Below are 19,955 nucleotides of genomic sequence, written 5' to 3'. Positions count from 1 at the left end.
CATGAAGAGCGCAGACTCTTCTCATAGTCCTACAAGCCCCTCTTCTTGACAAAAACAAGAACAATTTTCCAATTGATTTGCAAAGGCGTTTAATAAGCCTGTTCTGCTCTTATTCTTCTCCACACTCATGCATTACTGAAGAAAATCTGCCCCGTTAATTCTTTTTGAAGCCACATATCAACCCAGATGGCATTTACTATGTTAGATGCGAATGCACATTTTTATCCCGGCGTATGGCTTTATACATGATGCTAAATATTCTTAATTGTCACATAAACATAGTGACATTTTGAATATGGAGCATGCAGATTTTTCAGGGAAATCATGGGCTTTCAATGGCAAACCTAGAAGGGAAATGAATACCCAGCTCCTAACTGTACATCACATTCCTAATTAGAAAAGAGCTACCAGTTCAAGAAAGGCACTCGGACGTTGTTGAGATGGGCAGAGAGCCAGTAGAGGCACAATACTTTTTCATGCACCACATCTATATATATAAAAATGTAAAAACGGCATGTGGGTGTGTTTCCACTTTTCACTGAAACCGCTTGACCAATAGTGTTCAAATTTGCACACAACGTCCCATGCTACAGTGAGATTAATCTTATAAAGTTTGCTAAGACAGATGTCACACCCACACCATGTAAAAAAAACCAAACCCCATGTTACAGAACACAGAACTCACCCAAAAGTGCATGCTGGGAAAAGAACCTTCCCTCTCAACAACACCTCGGCTGCCATTTACATACTAGGCCAAAGCCTTTACAGACTAGGCCAAATGGAGGAACTGACTCGCCTGGGTGGGGGTTGGGCGGGAGGAGGGGATGGGATAGGTCAGGACACGGTGGGGCCAGTCACAGGGATGAGCTGGGGGTAGGGGGAAGAGGGGGTGTGATACATCATGGATTGACACAGGGTGGTGGCAGTCATAGGGATTAGCCACAGCAATGCGTGGCAGGGCCAGCTAGTTAATTATAAGAAAGGGTCCACAAATACAAATATGAGGCTACCAATTAGTAAGCTTGTGTTACTTTTTTAAAAGAGGTACCAGAAATACAGGGATATGAATAGTGTCCCTAACAAAATGGTGCCATGCTAAATCTTGCACCAGGATATAGCATTGTAGTCATGTGATTACACTAGAGGAATTGTTGAGAGAGAGGTCATATTTACACGACTTCCCTCAAAGAATCCTGGGAACTATAGTTTGTTAAGTGTCTTGGGAATCACAGTTCTGTGGGGGGCAGCTTTTGGAGCAGGAAACTACCTTCCCCAGGGTTCTTTGAGGGAAGCCATGTGCTTTAAACTCGCTGGCGGAGGAAGGGGGTGCGGTGGGGGCAGCCCTCCCTTGGTGTCACCCCTGAGGGGGGGACATATCACCACACTGCCCCCCTGGGATGCTCTCTGTGGGCGGCGCCCCACCTCACGCTAGCTCCACCTCCAAGTGCACAGCATGTGTGCCGCTACGGGTGCCTGAGCAGCTAGCTCCGCCTCTGTTTAAACTTTTAGTGAATGGTGTGGCTGTGAACAGAGGGGGGGCTGTCTCTCCTCCCCTATAAAACCCTCTTACCAGGGTAGAAGGGACACCTTAGTTTTGCAGAGACAGAAATAAGTAGCCAATCTTAGTGGTCTATTGGAAACAAGATTCATGGACACCTTGCTATAAATTCTGTGCTGCTTGTTTGTGTACACAATAATTAACAAGATTGGAAATATGCTATCTATGCCATAACTGCTGCCAGTTTGCCGTTGTTTATTTTTATGCCCAAGAGCAACCTTGAGTTCTCAAATGTTGTTTGACTTCAGCTCCAGTGAGCCCCAGCCAGCATGGTCAATGAGAGTTGGGAGCAGGAGTCCAGCAGCATATGAAGCTCCATGTATGGTGAACAATGTTGGAATCACTTTCTGTATCTGGTTGGGCTTATCACATGTATATTGGTATACAGTCATTCTAAATAGCTCCGGGTAAGGGACTAGTCCAGTTAAGTGCAAGGTAGCTGCACAATGGAACTTGTCCACCCCTATCCTCACCCCTCCCCATGTGCCCCTTGCATTCCCTAGAGGCTTGGAGGAACCCAAGAACATATTTAAGCATCTTAGAAAGGAGAAGAGAAGGTGGGGAAGTTTATTGGGTTGTTTTGCTTTATTTTTAATATGTATTTTATGCTTTTATATTGTAACCGCCCTGAGACCTGTGGGTATAGGGTGGTATACAAATTTAATCATGCCGCTAAAAGTCCCTGCGCTAGTGGAACTATTTAGTCAGATGCCACCCTTTGAGTGAGTGCATCCAAAGTTAGTCCTACTCAAAGGAAACCCACTGAACTTAATGGGCATGACTAATTTTGCTCCATTGTTTTCAGCGTGTCTCCTCTAACTTCTTCAAATACAGTCCCCCATAAGCAAATGTAAAAGGACATTTTTATTTTATTTTTGAAATACAGGCAGTTCCTGTGAAATACAGGCAGTTCCTGTTCCTACTAATTCATTAGCAAGTGTAGTTTTTAGGTGACGGAATGATTCACAGATCATCGCAGTCATCAACCAAAAGCAAACATCAGCTTCCTCTTCATAAATATAAGCATAAGTTCTGCTTTGATTTGCTCTTCATCCCTTATTTTAATAAATCCTACCTCTGCCTATATTCATTTTCTGAAGAGGTGAAGACCATTACCCTGTGTCAGTATTCAATCCTATTGACATTGTTATCCTTCCTGCTTTCTTTTGCTTTTTGCCTCTTGACTTCTTCTCTGTTTCCATGTTTGGACTGGGTCTTTTATCAAAGGATGCTGGAAATTACCAGTGTCTCAATTTTGTTTTTCATCTGATTCATGAAGCACTTCTCGTAATGTGAAAAGCAGTTCATGAATTGCTCGAGAGCTGGCAAAAGAATAGTTGTGTGCCCATTTCCATATAAATGGCCTCATCACTATGCAGGCCAGCGATAATTTATGAGGCTGGATTCTCATTTGCAAACAGGGGTCCTGCTGGCATTGTCCTTCTGTTTACAAGCAAGGAAAATATGATTTCAAAACTATTTAAGTAATATAGTTAGCTGTCGTGTTGTCTTACTAGTAAAGGTCCACCTAACTGAGACTCACAACAAAATGCTGATTAGATGTGGGAGTTCTCAGAAAATAACCACAAGCACACTGTTTACTATCTTTTTTTAAAAAACAACAACAACAACAGCCATAAGTGCTATGCTCATGCTGTAGAGCACTATTAGATAAAACAATGACAACTACCCAAAGGTCTCCACTAAACACGTGATGTCTGGGAGAGGGAGGAATCGAAATTCATGGTCCTGATTCAGCTCTGGTTGAAGGCCACTTGCAATTCATAAGCATCAGGCTGGCTCTAGCATTAGGTGGTGGCTGCTAGAAGACTGGGGAGCAGTGGTGATATGTTGAAGAACAGAACTATGTCATGCTCTTTAACATCTACATGAAGCCATTGGGAATGGTCATTGGGAGTTCTGGAGCATGATGATACTCAGCTCTGTTTTTCTATGACATCTGAATCAGGAATGGCTAAAGAGACCATGGACCAGTGTCTGGATGCAGTGGTAGGGTGAAGATGAGGGCTACTTAACTGAATCCTGGCAAGATGGAGGTTCTGGGGGGGGGGTTGAGGTCTGGGAAGGCAGTAAACTGCCTGGCCTGGATGTGGTCGCACTTTCCCTGAAGGAGCAGGTACATCATTTAAGGATGCTCCTGAATCCCACTCTGTAACCGGAGGTGACAGCGTCCTCAGTGGCTAGGAGTGATTTTTATCAAAGACAGCTATGGCTGTTCCTGGATTGGGTTAGCTTGATCACAATTGCCCTCACAGTTGGAATACTGCAATGCACTCTACTTGGGGTTGATCTGGAAGCTGGTGCCGATGCAGAATGTGGCAGCTAGCATGCTTGTGGAGGCATATACCCTGCTTATGGGATTTGCCCTGGCTGCCAATTTGGTACTGGACAAAGTTCAAGGTGTTAATACTAAAATATAAGTTCCTATGCAGTTTAGGGCCAGAATACTTGAGAGACTGCCTTATCCCTTATATATCCAGTAGTTCACGGTTGCAGTTTCTCCTTCAGGTTCCAAAAAAAAAAAACCCTCAGAAGCCCACTTCACAGTATCTGTGGTTGCCCTTGTTCTGTGGAATATTATTCCCATCAAGAAACAGTGGAAGAGATTTAGGAAAGGCTTTCTCAGCTGGAGAAATGCCTAGGGCTTGCTGATCAGAAGGTCGGCGGTTTGAATCCCTGTGACGGGGTGAGCTCCCGTTGCTTGGTCCCAGCTCCTGCCAACCTAGCAGTTCAAAAGCACGTCAAAATGCAAGTAGATAAATAGGAACCGCTACAGCGGGAAGGTAAACGGCGTTTCCATGTGCTGCTCTGGTTTGCCAGAAGCGGCTTTGTCATGCTGGCCACATGACCTGGAAGCTATACGCCGGCTCCCTCGGCCAATAATGCGAGATGAGCGCGCAACCCCAGAGTCAGTCATGACTGGACCTAATGGTCAGGGGTCCCTTTACCTTTACCTTTACCTTTCTCAGCTGGAGAAATGCATATTTACCATGTCTATATACTTGTTAAGGTCTAAGTCTTGTTTTAAATGCATTGGTTATGTTTGAGTTGTTAACTGTAACCTTATGTATAAATAGCTTTGAGACTGTTGTTTAGAAGGTTAATAATAATAATAATAATAATAATAATAATAATAATAATAATAATAATAATTCCTGCATTGCAGGAGGTTGGGCTAGACTGCAGGCACATCTGCAACTGTATCAGTTATTTTAAAAACTTTTTGGATCAGGGCTCCTAGAACTTCTTAGGTGGTTACCTACCTTGGAGTAAATCTAACAATTCAATGAGGCCTCCTTCTGAGTAGGCATGCATAGGATTACACTGCAGGAGAAACTCAACTTTTGAAGTTTACAGAATGATGTCTTAATGAACGGGGCTAGTCAAAGACAACATTATGAGTCATCTGTCTCAAAGGCAGAACACTACATTTTTAATCCCAATTCTCTTTACAACACTTCTTTCATGTCTAACACATTGCTTTGTGTTATCTTGATGACACTGCAAAAAAAAATAGCAAGAGAGACTTCTGCAAAAGTTTCTTGACAACTTTTTCCCCCACTTTAAACTACATCGTTTAGATGGAAAGATGCAATTCCTCCCATCTTCTTAGCTGTGCCAGTCCAATTAAATTCACCCTCTGCTGATGGATTCCTGTTTGCCTGCTCTAATTAAGTTGTTAGAAATGTTATGATAAGCATTTTTTTTCCGTACACAGACTTTTGATGCCCTTCAGTGAAACGCCCCTCTCCGTTTTTCAGGAGCTCAGTGGTTCATCTGATGCTATTGAAGTTTGCTTCATATCAATACCTTGTTGTGCTTAAAACAACAGGGAATGAACTTGTGAGATATGCTCTTGGTTCAGGATTCCTTTACCAAGACCAACCACTGTGCTGATACTCCTTTTTGAGGACCCCCTCACAAATCATGGTGACATAGCTGCCAAGTTTTCCCTTTTCTCGCGAGGAAGCCTATTCAGCATAAGGGAAAATCCCTGTAAAAAATGGATAACTTGGCAGCTATGCATGGTGAGGGTGAAGGAAAAGGCCCCCTGGGAACTAATGGCTATTTTCAGCAGAAGTTTCATTGACTTTTCCTTTGAGGGAGTCAACCTTACAGTGATAAGAAATGTCTTTTCCTTCCCCCTTTTATTTTTGGGCCCCTAGCACTTCTATGCATCCTTGTCTTCTGTAACGATGCCCCAGGAAGGACTCTACTGGTCAGTGGAGGATTGTATATCCCCCAATCCCGGCAACATTCCTGGAATTATGTTATGGTCATGGTGCAGTAGCATCACTCCAGAGGGATTGTTGGTGGGGAGGGGCAGATGGTGAACAGGTGTCATTACCTTCCTCCAAATTTTATATATGGGTGAGAAAATTCATTCCTGCTATTCCTCCCTGCCCCCCTGAAAACCAGTGAGAATTATATCTCTTTCCTGGAGATAGCACCATCTAGAAGCCCAACATTCTATGGATTGGGTTATGAAAGTGGGAAGACCTCCTTTGCCCAGCCCTTTGATATAGTTTTATTGCTCATCCTGAGGCCCATCAGTGAACTATTAGACCAAGAGTAGACAACATGCTGTATTCCAGATGTTGCTGGACTGCAATTTCCATCATCCCTGACTGCTGGCAATGCTGGCTTACAGCTAATGAGGATTGGAGTCTAACACTACCATGTTGGCTGTCTCTGTATTAGAGCGGGTGGTGCTGTGGTTTAAACCACCGAGCCTCTTGGGCTTGCTGCTCAGAAGGTCGGCAGTTCGAAGCTATGCGACAGGGTAAGCTCCTGCTGCTCTGTCCCAGCTTCTGCCAACCTAGCAGTTTGAAAGCATGTCATTGCAAGTAGATAAATAGGTACCACTGTAGCAGGAAGGCAAACGGTGTTTCTGTGCTCTCTGCTTTCCATCACAGTGCTCTGTTGCACTAGGAGCAGTTTAGTCATGGTGGCCACATAACCTGGAAAGCTGTCTGTGGACAAATGCTTTCTCCCTTGGCCTAAAAGTGAGAGAAGCACCACACCCCATAGTCGCCTTTGACTGGACTTAACCATCCAGAGGTTGGTTTACCTTTTTACCTGTATTATAGGGATGGACAATGCATCACTAATAACAGTATGCAGATATACACACCAACACAAAAGGGGCATTGGTTACTTACGATATTTCCTCTCATAAGTATAATTTAGGTCGGCAGAATCTACCTCACTCCAAGTAATATATATTTTGTTACAAAAAGGGCAAAAGTGAAATAAGAAAGCTCTGGGCATGTACAATGGCCTGCATGAAACCTCCTCCTCCTCCTCTGAACCCTGTAATTGTTTACAAAATGAAAATAAACACTCAGATAATTGCCTTTCGATTCATGCATTCCTTTCCTGTCACATAAAATGTAACAAAAAGATCCCATTACATACAGCACATATTAGGTTTTATGGGCTCTCATCAGCAAGCATAAAAAAACCACAATACTTGACCATGTGGAGATCCAGTGAAACATAAGCAGCAGGTGTGAGAGACTCAAGGATGGACATGTGGCTTACCAGAAGCACCCTCGCAATAAAAGCACATCAGAATGGTGTGAGGAACAGAAGCAAGAGATGCAAGGAAAGTTCAAGCAGAGGTTTCTCTTCCCTGTCTTCCTTTGGTATTACTCTTCAGCTACTGCCTTCCAAGAAACAGTACCTCCTACTGAGGACCTCAGAGGGAAAAGAACAGAATTGAGCAGTCAGAACTCACTCATTTCTTAGTAGAGGTTACATCCTGCATGCTCTCATGGATGGTCACAATGGGTGCTCAGGTCTTGCTTGTGGGCTTCCCATAAGTATCTGGTTAGCCACTATGAGAACCAGTTGTGTGGCGATACCCCGAGCCCTCCCGGAATAAATAAAGACACAGGACACATTGCATAAGGACACATCTCCCCTACTGGTCCTTGACACCCATGCACTGTGTGGGGGCATCTGGAAAGGGCTATATTCCAATCTGTGTCCCTTGGCAGCCACTTCTATGTGGTCCAATTCAGCTCAGGAATATCTGAAATGAAAATCCTGTGAGTTGGGTGGAGGACCTTTCTGTCAACAAAGGGAGAAAGCTCATAGGTTCTGAGCAAGTCTCTCTCTGTGTGTTTGTTTGTGTTTTGTGAGATCCACAGTTTGTCCAACATACCAAACTTTTTATTCAGAATATGAACTGAACTAAGATTGTGGAAAACTTCCATGATGGATTGGACTTCCAACAGAATAATTGCATTGTTCTAACAAGCTAAGTTGCAAGATATTTTACTGTTCAATTTTTTCTTTTAGTAATTAAACTTCTTTTTGGCAGGCTGAGAAAATTATGTTTATATTATCAATACTGTAATCAATCATCATAAATAACTGCACATTATTAGATTGTTATTTATTTCTGAGCCTACAGTTAATTAGAAGCTAAAGCTATTACTGTTCTTTGGATTCAGTGGAATTCACTCCCTATATTGGATGGTGTGGGAGGAGGGAGAGAATGGAAACACGCTATCAGAGTCAACATCTATAGCTGTGATCATGGAAAGAGCCTTAAATGCAAATATCCCATCATTCATTTCAAATGAAGGATCATAATTCTATCGCCATTCATTTTGTTAAACCAACTGTACTCATCTGCTTGTTGGTTTTAACTTTTCTTTTGCATCAGTTCAAAACGATTGCATTCTTTTCACTCACGTTTTTGTCTATTGCAATCTTGTAAGTCTTTTTTAATATTCAGGAGGAAAAGAATACATCATTAGCTCTAAGCACTCCTGCCATGTGAGTTCGGCAACTGGGAGTATTCTCTGAGAAAATATGAGTCAGAAATTTGATAAATAAATTAATTGGCATGGATCCAGACTATACCTTCTGTGAATGGAAATGTTTCTTCTATCCATGGGGAAGTTTTGATCCAACAAAGTGATCCTGCTGGGGAGGGGGGAGGGAGGAGAGGACAAGTGAGGTGAGGGAAGTTTATCTCATCCCCATGGGTGGGGGGAACATCTAGAGTCAACCCATTAAAAATAATAAGAAACAACTGCAAATCTCATTATGTTCAATTCATATGTAGACTACCTACCCAATGGATTTATTTTATTTTTTTAAATGCTGGTACAAAAGAAATTAAAAATGAATACCAGTCTTGTCTTTCCCATGTCTCCACTGTTAATAAAAAATAAAAAAAATAAAAATGGAAAGGAAAGGAAAGGAAAGAATGTTAGATAATGCTGTGTCCCAAAGTGGAGCCATAATGTGTAATAGGCAATAAAATTGTCTAGGGCTTTTGAAAACCAGTATAAATCTAAGAGGCCAAAATAACAGCTTTTAAACATGTTATTTGTTACTCATAAATTTCTCACCGGCAGTTGGCCTCGAATCCCAAAGATTCATTTAGAAAGCATGTCAAAGGCTGAAGTCCTATGAAACACTATTTAATCCCCACCCCCTACTGCCGACAAAAAGGAATAATGTAGGTATTTTTATCTACACTAGGACACAGTGATAAATAGACACTAAAGAATTAGAACGAACAATATACTTGACAGTCTACAAGTGGAAATGGAGAAAACCGTTCCAAAGCTTGGATTAGTGTGTGGACCAAAGACTAAGTGGAATTTTACTGGCAGGAAAAGCACAGATCACAAATGACAGAGTTTCTAAATCCAAGTAAGTTTAGAGACTTCTCAAACGTCATAGGAGAAATGTACATTTTATGTCATCATTAATCCATCAATTCTGTTTTTCTATCCTGCAAAACACACACACACACACACACACGGAGCAACAACCCTCACTGTGCTTTAGATTCTTGGCATGACACTAAATAAAAATAAAGGCTAACTTCTGAAGGATAGCTGCTTTTGCAAAGAACCTTGACAGAATGGAATCAAAAGTGTCCTGACCAGTCAAATATTGTGCAGATGGGTAAATATCTGAAGGATACAGTGACAATAGGGTCTTAAAATTCCTACATCGCTACTTTCTTTTTTGAGTGCTGATGTCTCTAAGGAATGGAAAATGTTCCAGCACATGGACAGTAAAAGCTACAGGGTGTGTGTGGTCCCTAAGATATTGTTAGCCTTGTTACTATGCAGTTTTTAAAAAACTGTTTTGTGTTGCACTGGGCTCTCTCCCTTTTTATCTGTAATTTGGGTTCTGATCCACTCTGTATTAAATTAAGTGTTTATTGTCTCCAGACACACTACTATCCACTATATACAGTTCTTCTGGCTTCTGAAGTTAAGATGTATATGTACAGAAAAATCTACTAACACTCTCCCCATGGTAGCTAACACTGCTGTGTAAAACCCACAGCCTCTTCCCCTGACTCTCACAGATTCAGAGTCAGACCCTGACAGCAAACAGGGGAGGGTCCAACATCAGCACAAGACATAATGAAAGCAATGCCCTAGAGACTATTATATCCATTTCTACATAGGCATATTTTTGGATCCAATGGGAGGGTGTATGACTCAGCAAGTCATACACTCAACCTTGCTGGTGTTGCTATGGTAACTCAATGCACCTGGCACCCTTAATGCAGAACATCCAGACTTGGGTTTTTGTGCTCCTCAAGACATAAACCGAAGCACTGTGCAATTACACAAGAGGGAAGCATTAGCAGGCTTAGGACAACCCCAAGGTTTGCAGAAGTGGAGGGGGGAAACTTTCCAAAAGACCCAGAACTCCCACCTCCCTTAAAAAATGGTCCAATGAGAACTGAGATGTTTGGTGATCATTAAATGCTGACTGGATTGGAAAGATAATGGAATGGAGTGTCCTAGAGGAGGGCATGTCTGACTATCTAGAACACTACAGCAATGCCACACTACAATTTTTCGCTGCGGGTCCCATGTGCAATGCACTCATTGCCTTGCTTTGTAGGATCAATAGGCTCTTTCTCACCTAACTGAGGTTTGCTTGCCGAGCCCCTGGCTACATGTGTATGTCACCAGTTCTCTTATGGACTGGGAGCTATTCACCAAGCAATCAAAGAGCTAGCATTCATTTCACTGTGGTTTACAGCTACGCTCTGCAGAGAGAATGTCAGATTACAATTGCGTCCAGTTTTTTTCTTTTTCTTTTTTTGAGGGGTGGGAATGCTCACCTAATCTCTGGCAAACAGCTTGCTCAATCTGTGCTCAGTACAGTGTGTGGAAACTAATTTTACTGTTGATTAGGTAGGTACATCTCTGAACTGATGATTTCCACCTCTTAGGCTAACAGAAGGTGAGTGGCTAGAAATCTTTGCTGTGTACCAACAATTCTCCTGCTGTAATCAAGGATGTTTTTATGTAGGCAAAAAATGATACCCCATCATCATTATAGGCTGCAATATTAGAACTACTGCACCTAGGGAGAAGAGACTAGTAGCAGTCACCTGCAAATGAATGCTCACTTTAAAGAAACTAAAGTGCTGATAAATCACACTTCATAAAAAAGGAGGTTCTTTGAGGCAATAATGATCTGCTTCATGCCAGCTGCTTAAATATTTATTGCATTTATAATACACTGACTATAGTTGTGTGTGTGTGTGTGTGTGTGTGTGTGTGTGTGTGTGTGTGTGTTAGCAACATACCTTTTAATTTGCTCTCAAGATTACAGTCTTTGAATTGAGGCTCGTCAACTAGTGTAGTGCTTTTACGGCATAATTGGAAAATAAGAGTTGTTAATATATGAACTCTTAATGTGAGATAGGGGAAACAACCAGTACATTATAAAGAATCATAAAATCAGAAGGGACCCCAAGGTGATCTAGTACAACCCTGTGCAATGAAGAATCCTATGGTGTGTATAAGGACATTGTGTTTTGACTCAAGAAACGGGGAAAGCAGTGGCGTAGCATGGGGGTGCCACAGGGGCGGTTTCTCCAGGCACAAAATTATCAGGGGGTGCAAATTTTCAACACCCAGTGCTGCCTCAATACAGCTGTGTGTTTCTGCCGCTGGTCTCCATTGAAAACGACTTTTCCCTGCGAACCAGGAAATGATCTCTCCAGACAATGGAACAATTTTTTCTTTTCGTATATCTGTGACTGCAATTTCCTGGGTCATGCCGTTAGGCATTAAATGTACATGCATACTCCATCTGTTTCCCTCCCTCACATCTCTTCTCTGCACAGCCCCAGATGCTGGCAACCCATGCTATGCCACTGGGGGAAAAACACCATCCCCCAAATCACTCTGGTTCATTTCCTTATTTTTCATACACACTGATATGCCTGCCTGCTCAGATGGAATAATTGCAATAACACATACCTGAATTCCATCTTCTTTGTTCAGAATAACAAATCATTAAAAAAACCACGGAAATCACAACAGCAAACATTCAGAAAAACAAATGCCTTCTTTTTTTTAAAAAAAAGTCAGTGCCCCAAAGCAAATCCAAACAAACCAACAGCTCTAGCCAGCAATCCTTGCCTTAACTACCAACCACCTTACTCAAAAGTGAGTAATCCAATTTACAGATTACTTCAAGCAAAAGGCGGTTTCTGTCCCTAAAGTGTACAACTTAGACAGTGAGGTCAGTGAAAAAGTAGTGGGGAAAGGTGTCAAAGAAACCAGGGGTGAATGTGAGGAAATCCAGTTGCTTGTACTTGACCTTGGTTTCAGTTGCAGATGAGGGCTAAGAGGTTAGTCCTTTTTTCAGAAGAGCAGAATGCTAATTGTGGATGGGCAACATCTGAAGTAAGATAGGAAATCTTAAATGTTCTCTAATCTGACAGACAGCATGAAGATGGGCTTATCTCCCAGCTACACAACCTTACAAATGGAATTACTGTACTGTGGTGTGTACAATAGATGGATTTATCCTGATATTTGGCAGTGGGGGAGGGAGGGGAGGATTAATTCCATGACAACAAGTAATGGCACATCTCCTTAAATTACACAGTAGAGCGATTAGCTCTAAAATGGATCAATAAATCCAATAATCTAGGCTCCAGGATAAATGAAATCTGATGCTGGCAATATTGCTGTTAAAAACTTGGATAAGAAAGGAAACATCCAAGGTTGTAACATTTTCATCATGGCAGAAGTTCGCCAGAGTGGAATAAAACTTGAAAGATCCTAAAGTGAAGGGAATGGGACAATTGCGACCAGGGCCATCCCAATACATTTTGGCCCGTGAGGCAGTCCCCAAAATGGCACTTCCCCTTCTCTCCATTGGGATGTGCTGCTCTGGTGGATCCTGCTGCCTGAGGCAGTCACCTCACTTAATTTCTCTTTCACTCTTCCTCCCAAAGGAGACATTTAAAACAAACAAACAAACAAAAAGCCAGTCACATACCCTCATAGCCAATAATTTCAACATTCCCAGGAAGAGTAGCTTTCAGCCAGTGAAAACCTGGGTAAACAGGAATGTTTGTTAAAGTTAATAATGAGGGAGATAGATGTACCTCACCAGAGAGGCATTCCACAGATGGGAAACCACTATGGAGGAAACCATATTATATGGTAATAATTTCCACTTCTACTACAGTTAGTTGCCTATAGTAGACTAGCATGTCTCATTCCACAGCACTGTGGCTCCACAGCACTTGTAGGCTTTACCTTTCCTGTCTGTTTACTCCGGTGAAGAGGGAAACGGTGTGAGCCTCCCTTGCACCAAATCGCTCTCACGCTTGACACAGACCGTCAAGCCACTGAATGCAAGGGGAACCTCGTAAGCGTAAGGAGCAGCTGTCCCTTCAAGCAATAGCTGCCTTGGAAGACTACGAGAAAATTGGATGTTGTGTCCTCCATCTTCTTCTTGCCAACATTTGATATTTTACAATATTGCACTTACCCTAAACTGATGTACCTTCTAAGCCACTGTCTCTCCACGCCCTTCTCCATCAAAGCATCTCATGAAAATTTTGGGGGTGGGGGGTGGGGGTGGAGACATTTCACTCCAAAAATTGAATGACTTTATAAACACAATGCTACTGATTGGACAGTGTTCTCGAAGCTACGAACATGAGTTTGACCAAACTGCGGGAGGCAGTGGAAGACAGGAGTGCCTGGTGTGCTATGGTCCATGGGGTCACGAAGAGTCGGGTGCGACTAAACGACTAAACAACAACAACTGATTCATCTGCTGGTAATTAAAAGTCCTGTCATCTTTGGGAGAAGTCTTTTCTTTATGAGATTTACACCATGTTGATTATACCCTCCTGTGCATCATGTTGTCGCATCTGTAGCAAAAAAGACATTAAAAGGATTCTGTAAACGAAACTCTACTTTTCTTCCATCTTTCCTATATTGCTTTAGATAATATTGTTTTTGTGGCTTCCTCATATGACTTAGGAGACTAAATTTAAAAGAAAGGACAACTTTTTAAAAAATACAATTTAGATTTTTTTAAAAAGCCTGGGAATTAAGGCTATTATCGCCAGAAAAGTCAATAAGAAGCTATTATCATAGGGTTACTGTAGGTGGAACAGAAGGTTCTGCTGCACAGTGAGTACAAAGCACACACTTGCCCACACCGCTATGACATTCCACATGACCAAATCTGAAGAATTAGGAAGAATTAAGCCATTTTGTGTTTGGTTTTGAGTGTAAAATTGTTACCGTTCTGCGCAGGAGGGACAAAAGTGCACAGGAAGGTTAAAAGTACAAAAAGAGAAGTTCTGCATAAGAGGGTCAAAAGTGTAAAGAGGGGTCAATGATTCAGCCCAGGAACATAGCAATTAAGCCAAAATAGTAACTCTACTGTCTTCTCTTCCGATATGCTAAAACGTTAGAAGTAGTGAAAATATAGTATGTAGGTCAAAGTGGACAATAGGATAGTTATAAGTTAGACTCGTACAGCTACAAGAGAGAGAAAGGTCTGAAACAGTTTAAGAGAGCTGGAAGACTGGAAAGTTTTAGAGAGAATGCTTGGGGCCCAGTAGCAGAAAGGAGCAAAGAGAAGTCCACAAATGGCAGATCCCTCCCCTCCTGGCAAGGAACCTTTTTCAGAGGAGGTTCCTTGAAAGATGTGGCCTGGGATAGTGGCGTGACCTAAGTTGAGTCCTGGGAGCCATATAGAGAGGCCTAGAGGTTGCATCTGGTCCCTGGGTCTGAGGTTCCCTACCCATGCCTTACAAGAGCCGTGCAAATTAAATTGCCCCCATGTTGCTGGTGGATGGCAACTACAGTAGTGGTGAAACTGAATGCAATTAGCATACATATTTTTGTTATGTAAATAGCAGCTTCATAGGAAACCTGAGCCACCTCAGGACTGTGGTGAAAGAGAAGCTGTCCCAGTCCTGGCAATCATTGCCCCACTCAAGCTGCTCTTTGCATATCTAGGTAAGCTTCTATTGGTGTCAGGCCATCGAAACCGAGTTCAAGGCAGAGGCAATGTTCAATGCAGAGACAATATATCAGCCAAGGATCTAACTACTGGTAGTTCAATATATGGAAAAGAAAGATGTATTTGTCACTTTTTTATTTCATTGGGCATATGACTAAGACACTACTATTCCTGTTGTGGGAGTCAATGTAGGTGAAACTAGTCTGAGTCCCTTAGTTTTGACTCAGTGTTACAAATCAGTTGGGGATTTGTTAATGTGAAGCATCTGCCTAACATCCTCTTAAGAGATTGTGTTTTTTTTTTTTTACAGAGTTTATACTTAGAAGCTGGAATTTTGAAATGATTGTCTACCATGACATCCCTGTCTTAGGATAAATGCAGACTTCCTGCCTGCCTGGCCTCAAATTTTCCAGATGTGGTATCCCCCTCATCCAGTATACGTCCAAAGACAAGGTCACCAAATATTTTTGGGCCCATGGTCACATCTGAAAACTGGAGAAATGGTTGTGGGCACCACAACCACATTGCAACTGGGCACATTCCACGATCAGAATGCCTTCCCATCAGATGTTAAGGAGATGAGTAATTATGTAATATTTAGGAAACGTCTGAGGGCAGTCCTGTATAGGGAAGCTTTTTAAGGTTTAATTTTATTTATGTCTTTTATATATGCTGGAAGCCACCCAGAGTGGCTGGGGCAACCCAGTCAGAAAAGCGGGATACAAATAAATCATCATCATCATAATCATAATCATCATCATCATCATTTATTTATTCCAACAATTTGTACACTGCTTAACCACAGTCATCTCTGAGTGGTGTACAAGAGGCTCAATATAATAAGACTAAAAATGAGTTAATGTCTTCCATTGGTAGGGATTTACAAAGGTCCCCTCCCATGTTGTCCCCAGCTGCACCTTATAAGGTGATGGCACACACAAGAAGGCCCCCATCAGACTACATTAGTGGGTAAACTGGCTCAGGAGTTCCACACCACAAATTGAGGGCAGAGGTGGGCAGATGTAGGAACTTGGTGAAAAAGTTCCTTGAAAAAGGAACTCGGTGAAAAAAGACATATGATTAGAATTAATTCTGGGTACAATTCATTGTAGTGGTAAGTGGGGTATACCCTGTTTTCCCGAAAATAAGGCATACCCATAAAATAAGCCATAGCAGGATTTCTACGCATTTTCGCAATATAAGCCATATCCCAAAGATAAGACATTGATGTGCTGCCTTCTGGCAACAGCTCGCTGCCCTCAGCCATGCCGCGTCACGCGTAGCCCTTCCAGCTGGAATAAGACACACACACACCGAAAATAAGCCATAGTGTGTCTTCTTGAGGAAAAATAAATATAAGACAGTGTCTTATTTTGGGGAAAACATGGTATGTGCAGGGAATGAGGTCTGCTTGCTTAATGATACATTTATATCCTCTCCTACCCCCCCCCAAGCCCTCTAAACATCTTCTAGTGTTTCCTCAACCCTCCAGAGCAGATTATGGGGGCATGCATGTGCAAGAAGAGGAGGGGAGGGGAAAGTCCCATTGAATGAGACCTCAATCCATACACACAACAGCTTAGTTGAATCCCACCCTTTGAGCCCAGAAACTTGATCTAAGCACAATAACAAAACTGAATTCACAGTTCTACACGAAAATTCACTCATGAATTTTTGCAGCTTTATTCATTTCAACAGTGTTTTATTAATTTACTTATTTGCACCTTGAGGGAGAGAGCTATTTTGTTGTTGTCAGTGCTTTTCTTTCTTAAAAAATATGTTTAGGGGGTACTCTCATTTTCCTACTCATATTGAAATACTGCCCCTCAATGAGCCCAAACTTAGATTCATAAAATATTTAGGGGTATGCGTACCCGTGTGTCCCCCCAGGGGGGAAAATGCACTGGTTGTTGTCATTGTTGAACAGTTGAGACTTAGCGATCCATGCTGATTTACTTCAAATCAATGGCAGGTATTCCAATAGATCCTGAACTGTGTTCTGCCCACCCCTTGCTAAGGCTGTAACCATCACCTTTAGTTGTGTTCAGAAATCACTATGACCTCTAGGAGCAAAGCTGGGTTTAAGAGCACCACCCAATTGTGAGCCTAATCTCTCAAGGGGGGGTGGGGTGCATCTAAACCAGGCATCCCCAAATTCGGCCCTCCAGATGTTTTGGACTGCAATTCTCATCTCCCCCCAACCACTGGTCCTATTAGCTAGGGACCAAAACACCTGGAGGGCCACGGTTTGGGGATGCCTGATCTAAACTATGCTGACCTTCTATCTCTGGGCCAGGAGGCCTTCGACCAGGAGCACTCCTGTCATGTCCAGAATTTATTCCAGTTTGTTTACCCACATTCAGTGACCACCATTGACCTCAAACACTGATGAAGGACTTCCTCAATCTCCTCAGACTCAGATGGTTAGGAGACAGAGATCTGCATGCAATCTGCATATTGATATGCATACCCCCTGGTGAACTCCATACCCCGCAGTGACCTCTCTTAGTGTTCCATGTAAATGTAGAAATGCATCTGCTTCTGTATTTAAAGATGTTTTAAAATACTGTGCTGACAATCACCGGTGTCAGAGGGACTCTGCCTCCGACCTTCACTATATTAACGATATCTCCCTCTACTTATAAAATCATTAAATTGGAAATAGAGCAACTAAATATAGCCATTAATGCCATTTTGTTTTTATTTTCCAAATTGCTGGGTTCTCAAGAATTGCTTAAAGAATCTTCCCCTAGAGAAACAAAAATGCAAAGCAGTTTTGATTTCTTGTGAATCTGGGACACTGCCTAATTACAGATATACATAACATCCTGCAAGGCTTGATTCAGGCACATCCAAATCATGGGGAAAATAATCTATGACAATCAATAAACCATCTTGTTTAAAAGCACATCTTGATTCTCCTCCCATTCGCAGGCACACACATATGGACAAAATAATGCTTCCAACAGCAAAACCCAATTTCTTTTACTCTTCTTTGTAGTTCAATGTACTTGTTCCATAAATCAATATAGATGCGAGCATTCAAAGGGGACAGAAGTGTTTCTTACAAGAACACACCAGGGAGCCAATATAATTTCTTATTAGAATACTAAGTGGAATTTTGGGGAATATTAACTACTTGTCCTTAGTAGGTGTTTTGCTTCATTGAAATTAATTATTTCCTCCTATATTCTTTCTTTGTTGTACAAACCAGACCTCACAGTGAATTTCTGCTGGGCAATGTTGTCCAGATCGTAACTGCTTTTGACAGCAGAGTATATTATAAATGTTGCTCGCAAAAGGGGGTTGTTCTTTCAGGTAGCAACTTCCTATGGAAACAAAAAAAAAGGATAAGTCGGAGCTGGATATCGGTAGAAGTATAGGGGATTTGCCCCATCCCACTCCTAAAATAATAATGCTACAGCACTCAGACTCATGGCCATAGCAGTCGTTTCTAAATCGCCAGGGCTGGGAATGAAGAGGGTTGTGTCAAATCCCTTCCCGCAATGCATACGGCTAATTTCTAGGCTGTGTCTTTAGGGGTTTTTTTTTTGTCCATGAGCAGGAGCTGTAATCCTTAGTCACTCCTTGTACAACTCATTGCTAGAACTCTGCCTATGAGTTGCATAGACTGGCTGGAGAGTTCATTTCCTACTTGCAAATCTAGGTGGATTTCCAGAAAAAGATAGATTTGCATGAATTTTGCATATACTAATTTCTGTGTATAGATGCAAATTTCAAAACAATTACTGTACTTTAAACAAAAATCAAAATACGACACAGCTCACCACAATGGGGAAGACTACGACCACGTGATCTGTTGGCGTTCTCTGTTTGGATTTCTAGTGGTGTTAACTGTTGACAGGCAACTTCAAGGCTCCTTTACTGTTAAACTGGACTTGGACTAGACAGACCTTCAACTGGAGGATGCCTTCAAATGGAAGGCTGTCCTCTGCAACATAGGACACATGGACATATAGAAAAAAGCAGTCATTTCTATGCAACAGTCTAAGGATTTTTCTTTTTCTAGGACAAGAATTTGCAGATTTTCAACAGAAGGAATAGTACTTCAACTCATCTTTTGATGCTTTTGCAACTGTTTTTGTAGCCATTTTATTATATTTTGTACATCACCTTGATACATATGTGAAAAAAGGGAAAACAACAGCAACAGCAACACAAAAAACACTGAAATTAAGATTGTAATGGAAACCATAAGTTTTCTTAACATTGACTTTCAAGAAGTTGCTCCTATTAAACGTCCCCATTTTGTTTGATGTGGGAAGTTACAGTGCTGAACAGCACACCATGTGAAAAGGGTTTTTTTAAAGCAGAAAGAGGCATAGAAAGCATGAAACATTTTCAGATGGAAGTCAAATTTTAAGCATAGGGAGCTGTATAAAAATCTAAATAGAGACCTGTGAAATGAAAACATTACCTTTAGTTTTTAATCCCGGAGTGCAAGAAATCATGGTTTCTTGACACAATGCACTAATGCACTCTGCATTAGAGCAAACTGTGGGACTTCAAAGCTTGCCAGCTTAAAATTCTTTATTCTTGACAGCAGGCAGCCCCAGGCATTACCATGTCCTCTCTTTTCCTAATTGGTGCATAAGAACTGAAGATTTTATTCACCTGAATGTTTTCCCCCATTGCCCCATACACCCCCATTTTCTCTCCTGGTTGGCGCTCACACTATGTGACTTTTTAAAGCAAAAGAGCACACCACTTTGTCCATGCCGCTAACACAGCAGCAGACAGGAAAGTGTTCTGTAGACAGATGCCTTGGAAATTACAGAGTGGGTGGAAGAGAATCAGAGGTGGGGACAATAAAATTGTCCCCTGCCTGAGAGCCCCTGCCATCACAGTCTCTTTGGTCTGCCTCCACTGTTCTTGTCCAGCTTCTTACAAGTGAACTAAAAGGATCCTAAGACAGTGCCACATAGCTAGGGTCTCTGCATGCCAAACCTTCTACAATTGTGGAAGGCCCATAGCTTGGTGGTAGAACATCTGCCTTGCATGGAGAAGGTCCCAGGTTCAATCCTTGGCATCTCCAGGTAGGGCTGGGGGGAAACTCCTGCCTCAA

The sequence above is a fragment of the Zootoca vivipara genome, chromosome 1, assembly GCF_965207765.1.
Source record: "Zootoca vivipara chromosome 1, rZooViv2.hap1.1, whole genome shotgun sequence".
Classification (NCBI taxonomy): Eukaryota; Metazoa; Chordata; class Lepidosauria; order Squamata; family Lacertidae; genus Zootoca; species Zootoca vivipara.
Note: the sequence above shows the minus strand (reverse complement) of the source record.